The sequence below is a fragment of the Pinus tabuliformis genome, chromosome J (genome assembly GCF_031772625.1).
Source record: "Pinus tabuliformis cultivar Carrire ecotype Pingquan chromosome J, CPIR1, whole genome shotgun sequence".
Classification (NCBI taxonomy): Eukaryota; Viridiplantae; Streptophyta; class Pinopsida; order Pinales; family Pinaceae; genus Pinus; species Pinus tabuliformis.
In genome coordinates this window covers 714602149-714622416 of record NC_142295.1, presented here as the reverse complement: position 1 = coordinate 714622416, position 20268 = coordinate 714602149, and positions in this window count along the sequence as shown.

Sequence of the window (20268 nt, the reverse complement as noted above, 5' to 3'; positions counted from 1 at the left end):
TAGGAAAGGTCAATTTTGTTCGAAGGTTTATTCCAAGTTTTGCAGAAACAGTCAGACCAATGCAAGATATGATTAAAAAGAATCGTAATTTTAATGGGAACTGTTAGAAAAAGATGATTTTGAAAAAAATAAAGAATTTATTGTCGTTGCACCAACATTAATTAACCCAAAATTTGATAAAGAAGTTTTATTATACACATTTGCATCTGATGTTTCGTATGTAAGGATCCTCACTTAGAAATATTATGAAGATAGAGAAAATCATATTTCTTTCATGAGTTTTGGCTTTCAGGGTGTTGAATTAAATTATCCATAAATAGACAAAGAAGTTTATGCTATTTATAACTCTATTAAACACTTTATACTTTGCTGTTGAAATCTCATACTAAAGTGATAATTCCACACCCCACAGTTAGGAATTTGTCAGTTCAAAATGATTTAGGAGAAAAAGGAGCAAACTAAATGATTGCATTACAAGAATATGATTTATAAATTAAACTATCTAAGGTCATAAGAGGAGAAGGTCTATGTAAATTATCAACCAAATGTGAAAATTCTAATTCAAAAATAGGATGGTACAATCAGTTGGAAATGAAACAAGAAAAAAACCTTTATGTACATGTACCAACAAATACATGGTATGTAGATATAAAGCATTTCTTAATTCATGGTACTACCCCTAACCAATTATCAGCTAAAGAAAAAAGATATTTATGTCTAAAATGTTCCAAATATCAGTTAATTAATGGCATTATTCTTAGGAAAAATTATCACCATGTATTACTAAGATGCCTTGATAAATCTGATGTAGAAAAGGTCTTAGTACATCTTCCTGATGGACCTTCTAGTGGGTATTTTAGGGGAGAAACCATTGCATGTAAAAATTTGAGAGAAGGATATTACTATCTCATTGAGCACTCTATTCAAGTACTATTATTCATACATGATGAAATTTAAAGAAGGCCAAACAATAGTAGGAAAGGAAAAAATACCAGGTGTACTTCTTCAACCTATGGAAGTGGAAGGATCATCTGAGCAATGGGGATTAGATATCATTAGTGAGATTAATCCAAACTATTCAAAATTACATAAATATGTTCTTACAACCATTATTTATTTCACAAGATGGATTGAAGAAATCGCTTTGAAAAAAGTCAATGATGAACAAGTATGATCTTTCATAGAAACCCATATTATCACAAGGTTTGTAGTTACAACATATTTTGTGTTTGATAATGCTTTGTACTTCTCTTCTCTTATGATGATTGAATTTTTACTAGATAAAGGTATCAAGATCAAATTTTCTACTGACGATTACCCTCAAGGTAATGGTTTAGCAAAATCCATAAACAAAAACTTGATTCAAATTCTGAAAACAACTTTTCAAAATTACCAAAGGAATTGGCATAACCAATTATCCAATTCCATATGGATCGATAGATTTACTCCTAAAAGATAGTTAGGAAACACCCCATACTTTCTAGTATATGGTAAGGAAGCCATATTTCCACCAAATATTTTCCTACCATCTATTCAGTTAGCTCAATCTATAAGGCATAATTCAATCAAAGATATGGATGTTTGATTATATACATTGCTAAAATTAGAAGAGGAATGGAAAAAGGCAAAAGCCAAATTTCATAAACATCAACAAATTATCAAAAAATGGTTTGATAAACATTTAGCATCCAATAGAAAAAGTTTTTTGGCGACTTATTTCTGGAATGGGATAAAAACCACGAAGAAAACATAAAACATTCTAAATTTCAACTTCTTTGGATTGGTCCTATTCAAATATTTTCCAAACTTGGTCCTTCAACTTACATCTTACAAACATTACAAGGCCAAGTAGAATATTTTCCAATAAATGGGAAAATTTTGAATAGATATTTTTCATAAGAAAATATTTCGAGATCATATGTAAATATTCCATTTTACTAAATGATGTTAGTATCCTAAAAAAAAGTAACTTTTTTTCTTTTCCATATTTTTGTACATACTTTTTCTTTTCATTTGTTGTTTCATTTGTTTCTATTCAACTATGATTACATATTCCAAGAATCATGTTTTTGTCAATATATTATATAATTCTTCCAAATGAATTAAAGTTTAAGGACAAATTATTCTAAAAATATGAAGAATATGGAAATGCTTGACATTAATTTAGTTCTTATATAAACTTTCAATAGTGACAAAAGTGTTTGGTTGATTATTTTTATGTTATGAGAGTTTCATCACCCTTACATATAAACCAAATTCTCTCAAAAAAATGAATAATACAATACAAAGTTTGAGTTTCTTTTAACACATCAAAGTATTTTATATCAAATCAACTCTATAATACCCCACTTTAGAAACTTAGCTATGTATGATAAAGTTCAAAATTATTCATAAGTTATAAAGTGAAAACAGGAAGTTTAACACTATTCAAAGAAGAACAAATAAACATGCCAGGTCTATAATCGTTGTTGGCAGCAGGTCGATGTTTGTAATTCAACTAAAGGGGATATTTACACTCACCAAAGTGAAGCAATCAAAGGTTTAAAGTGAGATGACTATACCGCAAAGAAAGAAAACAATTTATTAGTACTAAAATCCTAAACTTAGTTTTAAACTATTAAGATGATGCTTTGATTTCAAGGTTCTAAAGATATAAATAACCTCAATATTTGACTCTTGTTTCATAAAACTTTCATTTCTTTCATATTTATTTCTATTTTAATCATTTTATTTTTATCAAACTATCAAGTATCTCAGAGATAAATCATAAACTAGAATAAATTTATGAAAACTTTCTTTTATTTTGAACTATAAACATAAGCCTAACTAAGATAACTATTTATTCTAGTATGTCACCATTTGATGTTAGAATTACAACAACCCTTTTTAATTTTTTATACAAGAAAAAAAACAAAAGGTCACTATACAAAATTTTATTGTTTTTCCTAAAAAGATTATATTTTTTTTTAAATAAAAAAAAGAAACTTAATAAGTCAAAGGTTGGATTTCTATCTTTCATGAATAATTCAAACCTTCAATCCCAACCCCGACCTCCTGACTATAAGTTCAGGTCGAATTCCAATCTCTTCAATCAAATTTCACTCCTAACCCGCCGACTCCCCGACCTCCCCACTGTCTGACCGTACGACATTTTAATATCACTCAACTCCTATGTACTTGAGGTTAAAGGAAAAACTCACCAAGAAAATAAAATAACCATATGAATTCCCAACCTCCTAACTTCTCAACTACCCGATTGTCTAATAAAATATTATTTTTATCGATTTGCATAATTTTCTGTTTTTTCTTGATTGTTAATAAATTGATTGGAAACTTGGTTTTCCACTGCTTCATGCTTAAATGATTTTTTTCTTGATATTAAAATTCTCCTACATTGTCTCGATTTGTGAAAATAAAAATAGTTGGATTACATAATGGGAAATTAATGAGAAATTCATGTGAATTAATTCATGTGTTCTCTAATTTCTATCAAAATTCATAACTTCCCAAGTCATTTTATGTTTGCATGTTGTTTCAAATTATTAGGGTTGTTCTAGATAAAGTTGAATTATAGGAAGAAAAAGACCAAGATTCAAATATTTTGTGTCAATAAATTATATTCGTAAAGGAATGTTCATTCTTATTTAGACTTTTTTGCCAAAAATAACTCATGTTTTCTATTTTTTGTTCATAGGCCATAAAATGGGAAAGAAGGGAAAATAACTTGCAACAAGACAAGCGATGGAGCATATAAAAGGAAAAATAAAAGAGGTAGAAAATCTAGAACCTAAGGAATATAGCCTCAACCCGTCTCTGATCTCTAACTCCACATATAAAACTCTGAAATTAGGTACAATGAAGTGGGAGAATATTTTTTATTTCTTTGAGGAAAGAGAGTGGCTAAAAAATGCAAGAGATTCTAAATCAAATAATAATCTATTTGAGGGAATTAGGAAAACAAAATTGCATCTAGTAGCTACCAAGGCTAAATTCTTCCCTTATTATGATATGATTTCCTAGATTTTCACACATGTGGATATCCCAACCCACACTGTTTCAAACCATAACAAGAATGTTATAGCCTCTTCAAAACCATAAGTCCAATCTGCCATTTATAAGCTTAGTTCCCATGAAATCCATCTCAACGTTGAATTCCTCAACAATTTCCTAAATATTTTTTCAAACCATATGAGGAGAATTATGGCAAATTGGTTGACATTTAATTGTGAGAAGAAGAAGGGTTTAAGTTTAACGCTTCCACAGAATATCCCATTTCTATTTTTAATAAAATTGTCAGATTTCTTATCAAATTCTTAGCTTGACTATATGGAGAAAAGGATTCGGAACATTGTAAAATGAAATGGATTCCCATAATACACAGTATCCAGCATGATGAAAATAACCTTAATTGGGACACTTTTTTATCACGAAACGTTACATATGCTTTGAAATTATCATTAATATCCTATCCTAGCTACAAAAATATATTTTGTATGTATGGTTTCCTAATGGATATCATTGTTTCCTTAGTCCCATATCCTCTAATGAAATGGAACTATCTTGCTAACCAAAAACTTATAATTTATAATTATGCCCCAGTAATTTCAAATTCCATCTTTATGATATTTGTCATTATGTTATGACCCCTCTTCATGAAATAATTTTTGGTAGAGCCCCTCCTAGAATCAATGAAGGTCTCAAAGAAGGCATAGAACCAATAGGCCACTGGTTTGTTCAAGAACTATTTTCTTACATAAGAGTCTATGGTAGTGATGCTGGTCCTCACCTTTTAACTAGATACATTCTTGAAAGAATTTCTCTGAGAGAAGTAGAAAATCAAGTTTCTTTGCACAACTAGGCTTGGAAATTGAGTAACCACAAAAGAAAATTTGGCCCATATTTCCATTAAATTTGGAGAGATAAATATCAGAGACTGGGGACATGCATTCAAAGAGGCATAGGATCTCTAGGATGTTTGGTTGTATTATTTACGTCATTATGAATATGATCCCCATGGAATCATTGGTAACCATTATAAAATAATAAGCTATGTGAAAATTTTTACTCCTCAAGACCCTCGTTTCGATGTTGTTTACATAGCCATTAATGGTTTCCAGTAGGTTTATGATAGAGGAAAGATCTTATATGTTGAATTAAGAGCCAAATTACAAGAATTAAGGGAAAATATTTTCAAAGGATTCTTAAAGGAGAAAATTCTCCATATCAATGTCTTTGTATAAGAACTTAAAACTCTTGTCTTATTTCAATTTAATTTCAAACAAATTACTTTAGATCCTTCCTCTATTTCTCAAGAAGATAGAGGAATTCAAATTGAAAAACCAATATATGTTTTTGTTACAGGTGAACAGGCAGTCACAAGAGAAACAATAAAGAAATATCAACATGTCACAAAGGATATTACAAATACAAAAGTTCCTGAGAAAAAGAAAGAAGACATAGTAACAGTGAAATCAGAAAACAAGAAAATAATTCATGATAATGAGATCATTATGATCAACTCTCTTAAAGACGTGGAAGAGAAGCAATCAGAAAACATAATAGGCTAAGAAATTGTAGATTGATGTTGAAAAGGATAAACAAATAGTTTTTGATATTTTTATTCTGAAAAAAAAAAGAAGATAAAGAGGCACTAGAATAGAAAACAAAGATTGATAAATATTCATTTATTCAAACATCTCCCAATACTTATATGACACATATTTCCACTCATATTCCTTGGGAATTTTTTATATGTAATCGTGATTCTAAACTAGAAACTATTTTTGATACTTTACCTTCTCTCACAGAGTATTTATTTAATTCCCAGACTAAGTCATTGGTTAGAAAAACTAAGAACATAAATTTTGATTCTCTAGAAACTATCACTGAATACAATTGGTAAGCCCAAGGTGATGTTAAGGAAAATTCAACGGAATATTCATAGGCTTTGGTTTCTTTTGTAAATTATAATTAATATCATATCAATGAGCTTGTAGCATCATATGAGGATAGTTTGCAAAAATTTAAAGCATTGGAAAAATGGTTGGAGACGAGAAAACTGATTATTGAGGAAAAATGGCAAAGGTATTATGCAACTCTTGTCCAAGGTTTTGTGAAAGAAAGGGAAAATATTCTAAGATGATTCAAAATGGAATTGAACAAATTAAAAAAAAAATAAAAAAATCTCAGCACATTCAGGATTTGAAAGAATCCTGTGAGAATCAAACTCACATATTGAAAGAAGAAGCTAAAAGTAACACTGAAATCATGACCACAACTCTAAAAGAGTTGGCTGACTCTCTTTACTCTCAACTCAATCAAAACAATGAAGCAATACATAGTGTAGAAATTTTCAAGGAATAGACATTACAAATCTTCTTAATTTTAAGGAAGGATCAATCCAAGTTTTAAAAGCGCATGGATAAAATCTCAATACTTTATCAAGAAATTTTGAACCTTAATGAGAGGATTGATTCCTTAGTAGAAGAAGATAAATACATCATGGTTAGTATTTTGTCCATCTTGGACTAGGAAAATGAATTACAATATGAAGTAATTCCAAATGTTTCCAAAAATGATAGGAGACTGATGTATGAAGCATTAAGCCGTAGAGAAACAAAAGAAAAGGAGGTCAGAGAATGGGGTAAAATTTCTCAAGGAAAATGTTTAGCAATATGGGAAAATGGAATTGAGTTTATTGAGGAGTTTGATATCCTCGGTTCTAAACCATTAAAAGAACTCCTTCTAGGAGAGTTGAAGTAGTCAGAAAAATCCATCATCCTCAAGGACGAGAAAGAAATAAGTAAGATAAAACTATAGACGCAACATGATTTCCAAAAATTTATATCGTTTCCTTTTGAAGAAATTAAACTCATTTCTAAGTTTTGAAATAAGTAGTAGAAAAAGAAGAAAAAATTCCAAATTTTTATTTCAAATTTCTAGGTTAGTACATATCAGTTGCATCCAATTCATTTCTCATTTGTTACTCAGGTATATTCAGAATGGGTGAATCACATCCAACTCCATGCACCACATCTTCTACTCAATGTGGAAGACAAAGACTATGAGGATGAGGAAGAAAGATAGAAAGTTGGACAACTTTTTAGGAAAAATCAGTTAAAATGATAAAACTTTTATTTTTAGAAGTTTCTATTTGTTAGAGAAAATCTTTATGATTTTGTTGAGATATGGCAACAATAAATTCTAGTTTAATTTGTCCTTCAATTAAACTGAGAATCAATATTGAATTATATTCTCATAGAAACTTGTAAATAGTTAATTAAGTTTAATTACCTTAATTAAGTTAGTAATTTCGAGTTGGAAGTCTTTTTGTAGTCATCTATATGTTCTCCCTAAGTTTTAGGTGTCTAGTATGAGTTTAAATTGACTGGGAAATTAGATCACTCAATTTACTGAGTTAAGTTCAGTTAAATTAGTCCCAAACTGTTTGTGGAACTAATAGAGAGTTAACATTTAGTTGGTGTACTAGTGTATCCACGTGTTTCTTTACTTAACTAAATATTCCCTCATTAGAAACTCATTCATGTTGATTCTGAGAATGATCCAGTTGAGACTAGAGTGCAGGGACAATGTACTATCATTTGTGTGATTTACCGAGTTGTATAGATCTTGCACGCAATCAGAGAAGGACCTATGTTTGGATTGCCCAGTTTTGGAAGCATGAATTCCCTTTAAATATGGGCTATTCATCCTAGGAATTACGCAAGATATTAGGGGCTCAAAGATCTAAAAAATTGGCTAAGTGTTGGCCAAGAACTAGCTTGTGAGATGAGAGATAAATTGTTCTAGTGAGAACAAGATTTGTATCTTCACTCATATTTCTGATATATGCAATATAGATAGCAGGGTTTTGAGCAGTGGCTTTCCCCAGATACATCTTATTTTATGTGCCATTGATTTATCTTCTTCTTGTTCTTATTGTTTTCATTGATCTATTGGCTTCTACTAGTTGAAAGTAGAAGTAGATTCTTGTCATGTGCTTTAGTACATTGCATGAGCTTGTGAATCTAAAGGATTTTCTATGTCGTTATTTATCAAACATACTTATCTTGTTTTTTAATTATTTATATGGCCTCTTACATTGGGGTAGAAGTAAAGAAATTTTGATAGCTCAAAACTTGTGTTTTTGAATCACATTTTGAAGTTACAACTCTTTTAAGGATCAAATTCAGAATCAAATGTGTGTTTTTTCTATGAGACTAATGTCTAGTCATCTTTTTAAGTCCTTAATGGGTGCATCTGGTATTTTTCTTTCACATTTGCATCTTTAATTTTGAATGAATATTTGATTATTTTGTATAAACATTTCTTAGGATATGTTGCAGTCTATATCTTTTATTAGTAGAAGTTTATGAATTGTTAACATTTATATATTCCTATATGATAATTGAAATCTGATATTCAAGATATAAGATATAAGTTGTTCTCATTTTCGATATGGTTTTCTCTCTTGTCATTTCTAGTTAATGCATGCGTATTAATTCAAGGAAAACAAATAATAACTAATTTGAATATAATGAAAACCTAATAAACATATGTTTGATTTGTTTTTATAAAAACTCTCCCAAAACCAATTTGTGTGGCTAACTAGACCCAAATTCTAATCAGATTTAAATAGACATGATATTGCATGTGGTTTATTACATCTGAAGGAATCCCCTACCCCCCATCCTAAATTTTGTTCCAATTTACCTCATCCAATCAACAGTTTGTTTATGTTTTTGTAGATAATTATAAATATTAAAGTATTCCTATATATTTTCCATAAATTTTAAATTGTTTTATTTTTCATCTTCTTTAGCTTTTTTAATTTATTTTAGCACAAACAACCAAGCCTTAGTTCCAAAGAGTATACGTCCATCTCAACGAAAAGTGGTATGATTGGTACTCTGATTGAGATAATACTCACTCATTGCAGGAGGAATTCTTCCACCTGTCAACACCTCCAAGCTTTCTTTGTAAATGTAGTTACCCAACCTACACCTCCCAACTGCCCTGTTGAAATCAAAATTTTCTTTAGATATAGAACATGCCTTACCTCCTTTATTAACCATTGGTTTCCATTATGCTCCTTTAAAGAAACCTTACCCATTCCAATTATTTTACAGGGTTTATCATCACCCAGACAAACCTGTACAAAATTTCCATGAACAAAGTTGTGAAAATGTTTCCTATCATGTGTGGCATGTAATGAATACCCTAAGTGTACCACTTAGTCCTCAATAATATTTTATAATGAAAAATCAAATCATCTTGCAACACATCACATGTTATATCTGCTTCTTGCTTTTTCTCATGATGTTTGTCTCCTTCTTTTCCCTTATGATATTTACAATATTCTTTAGGTGTCCTTTCTTCTCACATTTCTAGCACACTATCCTTGATCTGGATTTGGATCTACCTTTCCTTGACTTACTAGGATGTTCGGTGACCTTTCATGTCTCTAGTTTTCTTGCCCTAGTCTTTACAGTGAAAGTATTATTTAATGTCTCACCTGAGCTTTTGCTTCTCATTTCCTCACTAAGGATAACACAAACAACATTATCAAACTTTAAAGTACTAGATCCAAAAGAAAATTTTATTCATAGCCATGACTAAGCCATTATAATTTTTTGGCAATGAGCACAAAAAAAATAGATCCCTAACTTCGTCATCAAAATTTATCCATAATTCACTGGTAACAATGTTAAATTTATTTAAATGATCAACAATAGATCCACCTACTAACATCTTCATATTAAACAAGAACTTCATAATAAATACCTTGTATGAGGTTGAGGGGTTTTCATATAGGCTACCTAATGTCTTCTTTAGACCCTTTGTTGTCATTTCCTTTGAAATGTTGAAGGCCACAGACACTTCTAGTCACAACCATATTGTCCCTAGTGCCTTTCTGTCAAGAATCTCCCATTCTTCATTTTTCATACTTATTGACTTATTTTCTTTTCCGCTCAATGGCGGGTAAATATATTTCTGATACAAATAATCCTCCATTTGCATATTCCATACCTGGTAGTTTTGGCCATTGAATTTGTCAACCCTAAACCTACCATCTTCCATCATTTCTCCCACTTGAACCAAGAACCATTCTTTCATGTAATTTTATCAGCTAAATAGACCTTTGACTCTGATATCAATTGTTAGAAATTAAATAATGAAGCAATGGAACACATAAAAATATTGCAGAAAAACAAACACAAAATAACATAAAATAAGAGAGATAGAGATATATGCGGCTCACCCAATTTGGGCTAAGTCTATGAGGAAGCAATCATTCCTTACTTTTATATTATCCAATAAAATGAAGAGATACAACCTACAACAATTTTGTTGTAATTTCCTCTTTGCTCTCACATAGTCTCTTCTCTCTTTCTTACACAGAATAATACACAACCTCAATACAATACCCTCATATAAACCAAGGGTTTCCTTTTAGGGAAAAAAATCCCTAAATTAACATAACTTCTACTGTCATATCCTTTTCCTAATGAATGACCCAAATTGAATACAAAATTACAATATTTTACAAGGCAATTTTTCATTTAAATTTTTCTTTGGGGGCACTACTCACGAACCCCGCAAGGTGGGACTCCAAATAATCATTGTCCCATCCCCCCCTTTGACCCCCCTAGTGGCACTCCTAGTGGTGGGGAACCCCTCCCACCCTCTCATCAGGGAATGAGATCCAAACACGGTTGAAATAAGACCTCCGAATCAGGAAGATAATAAGGCTCCACACCCAACAGGCTAGACTACCTCTTCACCTAGGATATATATATATATATATATATATATATATATATATATATATATATATATATATATATATATATGGCCTTGTTTTTATCTTTCACCATGGCTTCTTTTGTACCATAATATTTTTGCCCCCTTTGTTATCCTTGATGACCATATTCAACTAGCTTGTAGTGAATCAACCCATGACCAAGAGTCCCATATCCAGTAGCATTTTATCATACCACTCCTCATAGATTCACCCCCTTTCCCCGCGGTTACACCATCGATCTAAGATTCAAACCATCACAAATCCATGACCATAATTCTCTTATATTTCTTTGTTAGTATCAACACCACCCATTTGAGTAATGAGATATCGATTTGCTAGGGTCACATTGAAGGAGACATATGATAGGGTTGTGTGAAAGGATTCATTTATATTTTAGGGCCACAATGCAATTCTGAGAAACAAAGAAGAAAAATGGTAATGTGGTTTCTTCTTGCTTTGAAATTTTTTAGTTTGGCTTCAAAACTCTTGTGTAGGTCCTCCTTCTCACGTAATTAGTTCATTCCAATATCCCCAATTTTTATTTTCTGCATTAGAGATGATTTTTTAAGAGGAGGAAATTTTGACAATGGGACTTAGGAGGGAAAAATGGAAATCACATCTTTAGTGGAGATTAGGGACAACAAGGAGAGAAATTCGACCTAAGTGGCAATTCGTACTAGTGAGAAGAGATATAGAGGAAGGGGTGAAAACTAGTGGATGGTGGGGACCACCAAGGGAGAGGGCCAAAAGGTATAAATAGAGCTTGTGGGCCTCCATTTTTCATCTTTTATTTTTTTACAAATCAACTCTAGTTACCTTGAGTTTCTTAGCCAAGACATATTGTGTCATTTAGCACAACGAATTCCAAAGAGAGAATTCTTGCCTCTCTTTTGGTGGACATTGAGTGCCACCCTAAGGATGATTTTTTGAACTCAGTGGGAGGTACATTTTTTGGATATTGTGGTATATTTCATCCCATTTCTCATCAAGTTCGATTTCTAGGGATGACATATGGATTAAAATTGTAACACTCAGTTGGGGAAGAGAAAAAGGATATTTTTTCCTGAGAATATACGAGAAATTTCCCTTAGGTTGGACTAGCATTTGTGGATATTTTTAGGGTTATAACTTGTAGCTTTTGTGAGACCCAAATATGCCACTCTAGTGCCTGCACAATAGTGACATTGGGTAAAATTCATGGGGTTGAATACTTCATGCTTATGTAGGCTTTTGAGAAGGAAATCTACTCACCTTTCCCAAGGTAACTTCTAGGGCCGTTCTATGATAGATTGAGCAGAACCAAGTGCCAAATATAACAGCTAAAGTGCAGGGGACATAGTTTCTACTAACAAGGGCATAACACCAAAAAATGGGTAATTCTGGGAGGTCGGTAAAAATTTTCCAAACCCTTTAAGGATTTTTGGTGGAGATCTTAAGATTTATTTGGTGGAATTTTCTAAGTACTTTTTTAGGCTCAAACATGGGTTTCTTCCAGCCAGTAGTTGTAATATTTCCAGGGCCAATGGAGAACATTGAGGAGAAGCCTTTCCTCTACATTCAGGTATCATATTTCTCACCTCGGATTGTTTAGCTTGCTTTGGTAGGTTCAGGTGCACACATTCATGCATTGTACTCTTCTCCATATATAATAACATGGTTGAATTGGCAAATTAAAAAATATATAATTGAAAATTCTTTAGATTTTGGACTGATGATGATGAGTAAAAAATAAGGAGCGTGGGAAAAGATGATGTCGCACAGCTCTAAAACCCTAGCTGAGAAGGGTTAGGGAATCCCTTATATTTTTCACTGCAGACATCTTTGTTTCTCTCACCCTTTTCTATGTTGATATCACCGCTATGGTTGAAAGCCTAACCTCATAACCATTATCTCTTGTGTTTTCATCCTCCTACCCTACCTTCTCTCGCTGTCGTTGTAGTTGTTTGCGGATTGTCAGCAGTGGATGTCGACATGGTTGACTATTTGAAGGATCCAAACCCTGAAGGGTCCATCTGGACACGCCATAAGTCTACGCTGGTGTGGAAAGATAACGCACCTTTGGGCACATTATATCCCTCCTCATATCCCTTTCGCCCACCAACTTCTCCATCAGATCGTCAGGACTCGACTACCCTTCCCTCTCATCGGTAACCCTAAACTATATCGTTTGCTACATACCATTGTCCCCTACCTTTGACTCCAAGACTTCAAACATCCCCCATATAACTCCCCCTTCCATAAACCCTTCTGTGGTTGAATATACCTTTGTTTTCACCTCCCCTCCACATATGGCCACTCAACATTTTCTGTCTCATTCCTTGGGTACTTTTGGCCTCTCTTCATCTCAATATGGGTGCTTTGATACTCCTGCTATTGACCCTAGCTTTATCACCCCTCTATCTCGGCAGCTTGCATCAAGCTCACAGTACCCTCTTTAGGAACGCCCCACTACTCTTCGGACCAACAAAAAATAGAAGTGTGTTAAGATGACTCGCAAGCAAGTGGAGCTCAAATTTGGGGTGGATGTTCACATGGGGGAGGTGGTGGACACAACTAAATTGTTGTTGGTTGGTAGGTTATGAGGGTGTGCCTACACTCCTAGCAAAATATGACAATGGATCATGGAAATTTGGGGGCATATCCTTACGAAAATCCCATCTGTAACCACTTTGGGTCAAGGGTGGTTCACACTGATTTTTTCAAGAGAGGAATATACAACATGGGTCCTGTCATGATACTAGCATATTAAGATGGCTCCCATCCTACTAAAGTGTTGGAGCCCTCTATTCGATCATGAGCACAAATAGCTAGGAGCTAGACCAATATGAGTCAGGTTACCGGGCCTCCGCCTACATTTATGGTCTGAGGATGTTTTCACGTGCATTGGGAATGCTCTTGGAACACATCTGGATTTTGACAAGTCCTATGAATCAACTGGCAACAAGTCCATGGCTCGAATTTTGGTTTATTTGGACATCAGAGAAGGATTAGAGGAACATATTACTCTGCAATGGCAAAGATTCACACGAATTTAGCTCCTGGATTATGAATGCATGCCCCTTCACTATTAGAGGTGTCAGAAGGTGGGACATCTATTCAGGGAATGCACTTTGGTTAAACCTTCCATCTCCCCTACCAAAGCTCCAGAAGTAGCGACCACAGGAGAACCATCGACTGCAGAAGTGTTGACTTCACAATCTCAGGGGCTGAGTCACACTGTCTGTGAAGATGCTCAAATCCCTATTTCTATTTTTCCCAGGCCTCCTTGTTATAGTGATATATGGTCACTTCAACCCCAATCTTATATGTCGATAAACTAGGGCTCTTTAACCCCTAAAAGTTTTGTTCATACCCTAAAAGATCATGGTCAACTGATTAAATCATTTCCCAAAAGTTTCACCTAAAAAACCATCCAGAATTGGTCGAAACTGGACCATACTGACTGCTCCACTATCTGGGTGCGATGCATACTGACTTCTACACTAGCCAGGTGTGATGCATACTAATGAGGCCTTCAGTAGGGTGTGATGAGTGAGGATGGACAAATGTCTGAGACACTTTACTAAGTAGATGCTCATGGAATATTCTAGAAACTTCTCCTATGACACTTGCCTCTCTGAATTCGCCCAAGGATGAGTAAGAGATCCAAGAAATATACAAGTGGAACCAAATGCAACAAGTGGAATAACACTAATAAAAAACCCAGGGATGACTCACACCCTTGCACACATCTATAAATGGATCCCTCATCTGAGAGATCTAGAGGCTGGAATGTTGTGAATTGCAAGTAAGTGTTGATAGTTTGTAATTGAGGAAAGAGCATTGTATTGTTGGTGTGATCTTGCTATTTCATGAGTTCAAGAGGGATTGATGCTGGGAGGATGATCTTAGATCAGAAAACTGGGTTGTAATTCTCCCTTCTATTTAATAAGTTCTTCAAGTCTTCTTCCATATGATTGTGTAATTGTGAATGTTATCAATTGTGAATGCTATTATATGTTCATTATATATCTGATTCTATAATGTGTATGTTGTAATATATCAAGATGCTTTGATGGTTCTTTGTTACTGTGTTTCTACTGGTACTCTCCAAGCAAGATAAGTACGGGGAGGAGTTGCAAGCTTTGTTAAGGGGGAGAAAGATCAAGCAAGGAGTTAAACAAAAGATCCAAGTTGGTTCCTTTGTCTTTTTCTTATCTATTATACATAAAAGAAATCACGAATTGCTTTAAACTGTTGTTTCTAAGATATCTACCAAACCTAGAGGGCTATTCGATCGAAAAGACACTAGTTTTCCCAGGAAAAAAATTGGCGACTCCACTAAGGATCGAATAGATGCTTGTTTGTTGTTATTGTTTATTTTATGAACTATATATAGAGCCTGAAGTTAGCTAGGTAGTCTTCGAACTGCTCCTGCTCTGCAATTGCATAGTAGATGAATGTTCCTTCAGTCAATATCCGGTTTAGTTTATGAATTAAACATTTGACTTACAAGCATTCTAGATGCCCTTTTGGTAGCTCAGTAACCTCTCAATATCATTCCTCTATACTTTTCTATTTACTATCCATCATAGATCAGCTTAACTCACTAAAATCAACTGCCCATTTGAGACAATACCCACTTCAGTTGTGCTCCCTGGCCCATCGCATTGTCTGTCACTGTTAACTAGTATGAATCGCACCTCCCGAATCTATAAAGTGTGATGCATCCCTATTTTTGTGAAGCCCAGATGCGACGACTAACTGAACCTATTTCCTTTCTAGAAATTGGGGGTTTTGGTCCTTGTTTTCAATTTTGTTTAGTTGTTTTGCTGCTTATGAATAGTGCCTCCTTACTGAAGCTTAGTTGCATCACATTGATAAGCCTCCATTGATTATCATTACTAATTTTTTTTTATGTATTTTTCCATCATTTACAATCCATTTTCGAAAATTTTCTTAAATCAATCTGTTCTTTTGGTACAAAAAGTGTCGTAACTATCGTTTTGTGTCAAAAAGTGAAGTTTCGTTGAGTCTTCCTTCCATGGATAGTCGATTGAAATTTTTGTCATGTACATGATTTGAATTTTTGATATTTGAAGTGTCGAAAGAATTTTCTATTCAAAATTTAAAAGTTTCATGTAGTCTTCCTTTCTATTTTGAAAAAGAAATTGTTGAGAATGTCACTTTGAGTGAAATATTTCAGGTCTTTGCTATACTTAGTTTTCCTTTTTGGCATTCTTTCACATTAAGGGGAACGAAAAACAGATACATGCATTTGCATTTTCATTTAGTTTTTGTGCGAAATATTATTTAGGAAAATGAACTAGTGTGTGCTCTTTGCTCTTTGTTTGAAATAAATTGTAATCTTCTTTCCCTAGTAGCTAGGATTTTCATTGCTCAAAATAAACAACGAAAATCAACAACACACAGTGAACCATTGAAAGAAAAACTTTAAACAAGATCAACTCTAAAATAAATTTTAATGAACTTAACAATGCTTTGGAACTTAACGCAACACATCTCGAGGTCTAGGCTAGAGACGTGTTTTGGCATCATAAAAACTAGTAACTATTGTTTTCATCGAAGGTTGGGTGATTCCTCCTCTTTAATATGACAAGTGCTAGCACAGACTTGTGCTCCCCGTACCATTGAGTATATATTGGGAGACCATAATAGGCTTGTATCCTTTATCCACAGGAAGCCTAGTTTGCCACCCTATCAATCACAATGCACTGAACACAACATTCGGGAAGATTGACTGTTGTACATAAGTCCTTGGTAATTTGTCTTTAATTTATCACCAAGGTGTATTTTGTAGTTTTTCAATTGGTTTGGTAATACCTCTGTCTAGATTTCCAGAGTAGTCACTTTTGTTCCTTTTTGACTCTTTAAAAGAAAAGGTCCACCTGAGCAATTTTCACTTTAGGTTCATTAAAAATCGAAGGGGATGAGAGTCATCTTTATCTTTTTCTCAACTCTTAAAAACTGAAAAAGAAAAGTTGTTTCAAAGCGTCATTAAAATTTATTAATTTCGAAATAACATCCCTATTCCTTCGTTGATCTTAGGCTGATATAATGGAGTCCAATAATCAAGGAATCCCTTTTGAGGGTAATCCTAGTCCATTTCCTTCTTGGGGGAATATTGGTGCTCCATATATGGCCACATTGTCCCTTCTGGGAATTACAATTGGCCTGCCAGTATGGCTTTTCTCAACCTTTGTGGTCCAAAATACTGTGATTCCTCCACAATTGAATCAACATCCAATTGATACTAATGTGGACCCTTCACCTTCTTCTTCGTTTGTTTCTTCCTCCCCTTCTTCCTCTTCGCTTGGTGAAAATAGTGATGCTAGTAACCAGGTGGCTGAGAAGAAGAAAGGGAAGGAGAAGAAAAAGAAGAAGCCGATTCAGCAAGGGGGAAACCATGAATCATCTGGTGAAAAACCACACATTAAATCTCCTAAACCCAAATTCCCTTCCATAATTTGTAAAGGAGATCATTTTCATCGAGACTATCCTTGCCTTCCTCTGATCTTGAGACAATGGTCTCCCCATTTGCATCATTAGGTGTCATCAACATTTGGTGATCATGTTGACAGCACACCATCAACTAGTAATAGTGAAGTTCATGGACAGAAAGGAAAGGTCAAAGTTCCATGTAGGTTATGTGAAGGAGACCATACCCTTCACCATTGTCCTTTTCTGGATGAAGCCAAAAGAGCCTTGGATAACCATCCTGCTTCACCGCATCGAATCCCATATGGATACAGGAAACTCTCCCCAAGTCCTTTACTAGTTGAAAAACTGACTGACTTAACTCAATTGTTTGTCGAAATGCCTATCACTGAAAGTGAATCTTTTGAGACCGTACCTGACGAAAGTAAACAGGTCAAGGTGACAGTTGACCCAGTTTTACCTTCAGAAGATCATACCCTTCCCGAAGAGAGTAAGAATGATACAGTTCAAATTCTTTTTGTTACTTTAGAGTCAGATGAACTTAGGGGCAATCCGCCCGTTCCTTCACAACAGGACAAAAATCCCCCAGTTCCCGCTACTCAAGGGGTTAATTTAACCATTTATTTGGTACCCCCTCTAAGTAGTCTAGTCACTTCCTTTGGTTGGAATCGACTAGCAAGATCCTGCCTTCCATCTTACATGCCTCTCTAGATCATAGTACAAATTTACAAAAGGACCGTGTCTGGAACTATCATAGATGAAGGGGCATCAGTGTGTATCCTTTCCTCAAATGATTGGAAAGTGCTTGGTTCGCCATCGCTTATTTCTATTCCACAGAATTTGTCAGGCTTTAACAAAGGAACTAGCCAACCATTAGAGATCCTTCCTAAGTTACCGATAACTTTGGAAGGAAAACCGTTCACCTAAATGTGATGGTAGTCCCAGCACTGTTGGATTACAATCTACTCCTTGGATGTGACTATTTTTATAACATGGAGGTTATCGTTTCAACACTCTTTCAAGTGATGTGTTTCCCACATGAAGGCAATATTGTCACTATTGACCACCTTTCATTTCCCGGTTCAAGCATAGCTTGAACTCAATCATCATCCCGAAATGGTCCATGTACATCAACATAGTCTCTCAAACCTTCATTCCATCCACCTAATTACCACGAGTAGTCTGGTGAATGTAATGAAGCTTAGGGGGCATGCACCCTTGTCTATTTGGCGAATGAACCCACCTGAAAAGATAAGTTTCCTTGTAGGTTATGTGATTGGTCTGACACACCATTCACCTTTGTCTATTCTGTGAATGAAGCCAAGGAAGTGTTTTGTCTATTATGTGAATGAAACCATCTTGCATAAACATAGTAAGTTTCCATACAGCTACTGGAGACTCTCCTTTTCACCATGTTGGGGGCATGCAAAATTTCCATTTATTTTTTCAAATTTCAGTTTCTAGCTTTTTAGCTTTGTCATTTTCCAGCTTTTTTAGCTATTTTGTTTCTAGCTTTTTAGTTTTGAGCTTGCATAGAAATAGAAACTTATTCAAGCATATCTTTCCGTTTTAATCTTGTAAAAAAAATGAAACTGAAACTGAGCATAGTTCCCCTAAGATTCAAGCTCATTAAAAAATGAACCTTCGAGTAAATACCCTTTGTGATTGCCGTTCTATCAGCCTTTTGAGCCTTGGTTGTGTACCTCCCATCACCTCCATTCTTTTGGATGATCATATGCTTCCACTTGGTTGTTTACCATTTTGAGGAACAATCACGATGAGTGGTCTTGTTAGCCAAGCTCTTCCTAGAAGCGACCACGTTTTGAGAAGTTCTAAGCTTACCCGGAACTAGTTGCTATGTTAAACACCACTCGTTCCTAAAAAACGAGCCTTCTTTAAATCCTTTTTAGACTCGTTAAATATGAAAAGATTATCAAGAAATTTGCCTTTATAACATGTTAAAGTGATTGGGAGTGCCATCCCTCCCGTATATTTTAATTTTTTCAGACCCGGGGGATTATCTAACGAAGAAGTTCAAGCGCTTGTCTTTCTCAGCTCGTTAAAGTGATCAAAAAGTCATCCATTTTGTATTATTTTAATCTTTTTCAGACCTAAGGGATTATTCTATGAAAAAGAACCTCTAGAGTTTCCTTTTAGTCCCTTTTCAAACTCTCTAAACATGAAAATGACCGAGTTATCCTTGTTGTTAAACTCGTTACAACAATAGCGACAAACTTGTCCACCCAGACAAGAACGAGTTTCACTGTCGCTAGACTCGTTAAAACATAGCTATAGGTTTTCCCGAAGGGCAAATTATAGAACAAGCATATGTTATCCTCCTCAAGCTTGAGAAAAATAAAGAGGTATTGGTCAGTAATGATCGGGGAAAAAGGGAAGAAAACTTGAAAACTTTATGGTATCAGGTCGCTCTTGAACATGACACTTTCACTTCATCTCTGTGATTGAGTTGGGTTGGGTTATTCCGTTCACCGGTCATCTCACCATTGGTCTTTCACACCATCCATCTTTTTGGGGTTGAAACTACCAATTCATCTCAGTGTCATCGATATGTTCAAGAGAAGTCATTCAATCGAGAATTCACCATCAATTTTATGTCTCATCCACTGTAATACCTTCAACCTTCATTTTCATGACCGCCATTCCCGAACCTTGTGTCGTCAGATCATTTTCACCTCCAAAAAATCATTTTCTTCATTTTGTGTCGTAAATGTGGGATACATCAAGGCCCTCCTACGACAAGTCACTTCTTGTTGACATCAGCTCATTATCCAAGAAGTTTACTTAGAAACACCCCTTTCAGTACTTTGAAGCTTGCATGCCTCAATGGCAAGTTTCTCACTTCCGGCGATAAGTTGACATCAATGGCCTTCAATCGAAATATTTTGCATGGTTTTCGACATCGGATCATATATTCACACCACGTGAATTGTACTGTAGTACCTTGAGGGTCATTATCATTATTGGTAATTCCTCTCGCGTCTGTTAATAGCTTACATTATTGGTTG